Raw genomic sequence first — 6059 nt, 5'->3', positions numbered from 1 at the left:
CCTCGGCGCCGCCCGCTGGGGGCCTCGGGACAGCCAGGGTGGCGGGGGGGGGGTGGCGCGGGTCGCGTCCCCGAGGCGCGCCGCGCGCGACCCAACCACGCGCCCCGCCCGCTGCGGTCCACGAACAGCCGCGCGCGCCACCCCACGTGGGGCAGCACGGGCCGGCGGCCCGGACACCCGATTGGCCACCGCTCAGCCAATCAGAGAGCGGAGGCGGCAGCGGCCGCGCCGATTGGCCGCGGCGGGCCGGCCCGGGGGAGGTGGCGGGGCCCCTTTTGTTCTCTCCGCACCTTGGGGTCCGCGCAGCTGCGAGCGCCCCCGCCCCGGAGCCCGGGTCCGCGCTGGGCGGTCCGGGGGGCGGGGCCGCGGCCCAACGCCCCACCCCCAGCTTGTTCACCGCCGCCAGGACCCAGCGCCCGAAGCGCGGCTAGCGCGGGGCCCGTCCTGGGTTGAGTGCTTTCGTCTCCGGCCGTCAGTTTCCCTCCCCTCGTCTTCTCCCTGTGTCCTGGGAATTGCGGAGAAGCGCAGCCCTTGACAAATGAGCCTGGAACCTTCCAGAAACCTAAGCCAACGATAGAAAGGCCCGATCTTGCCTGAGAGGGGCCGTGAGAGACCCCGAGCAGGGGAGGCAGGTGTCCGGGGTAACCCTAACCTGAGACCGTTTTCAGGGTGAGCTTTCTCCTAATCACGGGTGGGTGTCTTCGTCCCAGGTAGGGCTGGATGAGGGTGGGCAGAGGCCCCTACGGTCACAGCCTGGCCAGCTCTGCAAATGCTCCCGAAACCGTCCACCTCTTCAGTCACTCAAACAACCAATCAGTCAATTGCAGTGGCCTCCCTCTGGGGTGGAAAGTGGTGGGACCAGGGACCGTCACAGGGAGAGGGCCGCAGGCGGGGCAGGGGTGTCAGGGGTTCAGCCTGGGTCTCCTGACCTCCAGGCCCACGTCTTCCCTTACACACCACCTGAGAGCATCTCCCGGCGCGGCTGTGACCGTACACATCCCCGGAGAAGGACGGGCCGCAACGCTGAAGCTGTGGACACAGGGGTCCCAATCTGGACGAGGGGCCTCTCCCCTGCAAGGGACAGGATCAGGACCTGGGAGCCCTCAGTCCCCCTCCCAGCACTGATTACCTGGAAAAGCCCCAAGCCTGGGTTGATGGAGAAGGTGGGATCCTGACAGTGGCCTGGGCCTGGGATGGCAGCTCGACCAAAACGGGGGTCATCTCCAAGGTCACCCTCCCAGACCTCGAGTCTAAAAGCACTTAAACCCTTAAGAATGAGGCATTTGCATCGGATCACTGTTCAGAACGCCGCTGGTGCCCTGGACAGAGCAGTCCCTCGGCCGAAGTGGCTGCTCTGCTCTGATGAGCGCGGCCGCCCTCGCGAGCTCCCAGGCCCGGGGGCCTCCCCCAAAGCCCGGCGTGAGTGCTCCTGGAAGGACTCCCAGCCCAGAGCCTTGGCAGGTGTCTGCGGCTCCGCAGGGGTGGGGTGCTTGGGAGGCTGACATCTGCGGAGTGTTTTTACTGTTGAACAAATTGAATCAATTAAACGGGCCCCGTCGGGGTGGCTGGAGCTGGTGAACAGGAGGGAAGAGGGAAGCAGAGCCAAGGGGAAGGGCGGAGGGCGTCTCCCCAAGCGGGGTTCAGACGCATCAGGGCAGGAGACTCCCTGTGTTGACAAGAGGGAGGTGAGTTAGTGGAGGTGGACTGGGAGGAGAGTCAGTGGGGACTGTCCCTGCTGTGTGTCCCCTGAAAGCACAGCGAGGCCTGCGTCTCCTACCCAGAGGCAGCCACCTCTGGCCTTCTTAGCCCCCGGCCCTGTGACCCTTTGGGGCGCCGGAGCTCCCAAGACACCCCAGCCTCCTTTCAAAGGCATTTTATTGCTCTCACACGGAGGCCTCCGGAAGCTGGAAGGCTCCGCCAGAGAAAGAGAGGAGGCTGCCCAGGGAGGCTGAGGAGGCGGAGAGGAAAGAGGAAACAGATTGAGGGGGTGATAGCGAGGGCCCGGGGTCACCCACCTGGGGCGGAAGCCTCCCCCTCGGGCAGCCTGAGAATGATCCAGGCGCCGGCTGCTCTGTGACCCAGCTGACCGAGGGACAGCCCCTGCCTGGAGCCCCAGCAGCTGCCGTAGCGTCCCTCCTGTCCCAGCAAGGGCTGCAGGGCCATCCCCTCCAGAGGTCCGGTGCGGCTGCCTCTCCTCCCGCTGCTGCTCAGGAGGGCGAGGTTTCCTGAGTCAGGCCACCGGCAGCGGGCGGGCGGCCAGCCCCTCTCCGCATGGCGCTTGCCCACACATGCCAGGACAGTGGCGAGCTCACCGTCACCCTGGACAGTCAGATCACTCTGTCCCTTCACGTCGAGTGACCAATATTGGGCCCCCGAGGCAGACGAGCGTCTCACCAGCCAGCTCCCAGGGAGGACAGGGTGGACAGGGCCTGTCCTCCGCCAGCACTCTGCCCCCTGGGCCGGAGGCTGAGGGCACCGGCCGGCTCGGGGGCAGGGACTGGTTTGGCCGAGGGACCTGCTTCTTGGGCAGCACCAGGAAACAGCCGGGGACCAGGCTGGAAAGGCGGAGACCCTCGCAGCGGCCATAAGCATGGCGTGAGCTGCGCGTGGGTGCTGCCCCTTCCGCAGCCGGAATTCCAGGCCCAGCTGCTGCAGGAGGGACCGCCAGCCAGGGGCGCAGGGCAAAGGGTGGGGGAAGGCGTGGCCCCCGCGCTCTTGGTTCTTGCTTGGATGGCGCGGGCTGAGGACCCCCCACGCCTGCACTGCGGTGTGGAGGTCTCAGGATCGGAGGGGGCTGCCGGTCGTGGCCGGCGCGTTCAGGCCCCGGGTGGTGGTGCGGGCGCGGCGTGTGTGGCTCGGTTGCCCGCAGGCAGCCACGCGGCGCTGCGAGAAACGAACGGTCGTGACTTAGTCCAATGGGCCGTTTCTGCATTTTCACCCCGACCTGGCGAGCTGCAGCGCAGCCACGGGACCGGAAGTCGCCGCCAGGTGGGTCGAGACCGCGATCTGAACTCGGCTCTGAGGCCTCCCACTCCGGCCGCCGGTTCTCAATCCTGGCGTGAACCAGGAGATCAACCTCCGGCGCCCGCCACAGGCGCCCTCCCACGGGAGCCGGCCGGCAGGAGCGGTGCAGGGGCGCCCTCCAGCGGCCGTGGCCGGGATGGCGGCCGCCTACCAGGCCCCAAGCGTGGCCCCGTGGGCAGCGCGCGCGGCCCGCGAGGGAAAGGTGGGCGCTCCTCCTGGGTGGGCCTTGGGACTTCTTCGCACCCTATGTGGCTGCTTCGTGGGGAGCGCCCCCGCCCGCCCTGCAAGGCCGGTGTTTCCAGCTGGATTAGCAGGCAACTTGGAAACCAGAGGGAGCTGGTATGGTTGGGAGGGAAAAGCCAGGTGGGTTCCCGCCGGAGCCCCGAAGGGACGGGGCCAGAAAGGGGGCCTGGCCAGAGGGAAGGGGCACTCTGAGTTGGGCTAGGGGAGCACAAAGGCGGGAACTGGGGAGCATCAGGGCAGGAGCTGAGAGAGCACCTAGGCCAGGAGCTGGGGGAGCATCCAGGCAGGAACCGGGGGGCATCAGGCCAGGAGCTGGGGGAGCAGCTAGGCCAGGAGCTGGAGGAGTCTCCAGGCAGGAACTGGGGAGCATCAGGCCAGGAACTGGGGAGCACCCAGGCAGGAGCTGGGGGAGTATTGACGCAGGAGCTGTGTCTCATGTTATCCCGTCATCTGGAGTTGTGTGCCCTGAGAGGAGCATTTCAAGGCCTAGAGCCCCTCTCTGTACTGGAGCCGCCTCTGTGTGTACATTTTGAATGAGCCATCCTTCCCTCGCTGCTCTCCCAGTGGGATCGAGGACTGTTAGTCACACACCTGGTAAAGCGGTGCTGCCCTCTGTCTTGGGGAGAAGCAGGCTTTTAGCTCAGAGAATATCTGCCTCCCTGGGAACTGAAATGCCACACCCAAACCAAGACTGTTCTTGGAGCAGATATCAGTGGCACATACTGCTTCTGAAATTACAGATGTAAATCTTTAAAAAACATTTTGTTTTGAGGCAGGAGCTCTTGCTCTGTGGCCCAGGCTGGAGCACAGCGGCACCACCACGGCTCACGGCAAACTCAGCCTCCCTGGCTCCAGCGATCCTCCCACCTCAGCCTCCCAAGTGGCTGGGACTACAGACACATGCCACTATGCATGGCTAATTATTTTTAATTTTTTGTAGATACAAGGTCTCCCTATGTTGCCCAGATTAGTCTCGAACTCCTGGGCTCAAGTAATCCTCCCACCTCGACCTCCTGTAATTATAAGCATGAGCCACTGTGCCTGGCCTGTAAATTCAACAGCAGTATTGAGATATAATTCACATACCATGAAATTCACCCATTTGAAGCGTACAGTTCAGTGGTTTGGGTATGTTACATTACATATTTTTTTCTTTTGTTGAGACAGAGTCTCGCTCTATTGCCCAGGCTGGAGTGCAGTGGCATGATCTCGGCTCACTGCAACCTCCACCTCTCGGTTTCAAGCGATTCTCCTGCCCCAGCCTCCCAATAGCTGGGATTACAGGCATGCAGCACCACACCCAGCTAAATGTATTCTTAGTAGAGACAGGGTTTCACTGTTGGCCAGGCTGGTCTCAAACTCCTGACTTCAGGTGACCTGCCTGCCTTGGCCTCCCAAAGTGCTGGGATTACAGGCGTGAGCCACCATGCCCAGCCCATCATTTCGTAACTGTGACACATTTTGCCATTTTAACCATTTTTAAGTGTACACTTGAAAGGTATTGAGGACATTTACCATGCTGTGCGACTCCCACTCTCCATTTGCGGAACTTTTTTGCCTTGCCATCCCAGAGACTGTATCCACTGAGCGCCAGCTTCCCTCTGCCTCTCTCCCCAGCCCCTGGCAACCTCTAATCTACTTCCTATTTCTGGATTTCCATATTCTAGTGTTTTATAAGTGGAATCAGACAGAGGTTGTCCTTTGTGACTGGCACAGTCACTTACCATAATGTTTTCAAAGCCATCCGTGCGTGGTGTGTCAGAATTTCCTTCCTTTTTAAGGTTAAATCATAGTCCATTGTATGGAGGGACCACATTTCTCTTTTCATTTATGGATGGAAACGTGGGGGTTTCCACCTTTTCTCTGCGGTGAGTATGGTTGTGGTCAACGTTTGGAATAGCCCGGCCGGGCGCCATGGCTCACGCCTGTAATCCCAGCACTTTGGGACGCCGAGGTGGGCGGATCACAAGGTCAAGAGATCAAGACCATTCTGGCCAACATAGTGAAACCCCGTCTCTACTAAAAATACAAAAGTTAGCTGGGCGTGGTGGCGTGCACCTGTAGTCCCAGCTTCTCAGGGGACGGAGGCAGTAGAATAGCTTGAACCCGAGGGCGGAGGTTGCAGTGAGCCGAGATCGCGCCATAGCACTCTAGCCTGGTGACAGAGCGAGACCCTGTCTCAAAAAAAAAAGAACCCCACACACACATTTGGAATAGCCCGTGTAGAGTACCCCGTCCGTGCCCCTGCACCCTGCTCTCTGGGTGTGTGGCTGCACAGAATTGCCGCGCTGCCCGGTAAGTCCACCCTCCGCTCTGAGAACCGCTAAACTGCCTTTCACAGCGCATGCACTGGAATGAGAGCTCCAATTTCTCCACATCCTCACCAACACTTACTGTTTTTATTATTATACAGGCTTCATTGTAAAAAAGCAATATTTTCATACAAACAATATACTAACACTAACTGAAATAATTAACAAATTACAGAGAAGTAATTTTTTTTTTTCTTTTTGGAGACGGAGTCTCCCTCTGTTGCGGTCCAGGCTGGAGTGCGGTGGCTCGATCTCAGCTCACTACAACTTCCGATTCCTAGGTTTAAGTGATTCTCTTGCCTCAGCCTCCCAAGTAGCTGGGACTACAGGCGTGTGCCCCCACACCCGGCTAATTTTTCTATCTTTTTTTTTAGTAGAGACGGGGTTTCACCATATTGGCCAGGCTGGTCTCGAACTCCTGCGCTCATAATCCGCCCGCCTCAGCCTCCCAAAGCCCTGGGATTACAGGCGTGAGCCACC

At 60.7% G+C, this 6059-nt stretch overlaps 1 pseudogene; it reads right to left on the bottom strand.

The window, feature by feature from the left end:
- Positions 1-2390: 2390 nt before the first annotated feature.
- Positions 2391-3809, bottom strand: LOC105717517 (proline-rich protein 2-like; annotated as a pseudogene).
- Between the last annotated feature and the right edge of the window lie 2250 nt (positions 3810-6059).

Source organism: Aotus nancymaae, unplaced genomic scaffold, assembly GCF_030222135.1.
Source record: "Aotus nancymaae isolate 86718 unplaced genomic scaffold, 86718_ANA_hifiasm-v0.15.2.pri h1tg000089l, whole genome shotgun sequence".
Classification (NCBI taxonomy): Eukaryota; Metazoa; Chordata; class Mammalia; order Primates; family Aotidae; genus Aotus; species Aotus nancymaae.
The sequence above is the reverse complement of the archived record's forward strand: the minus strand, read 5'-3'. Positions and strand labels throughout refer to the sequence as shown.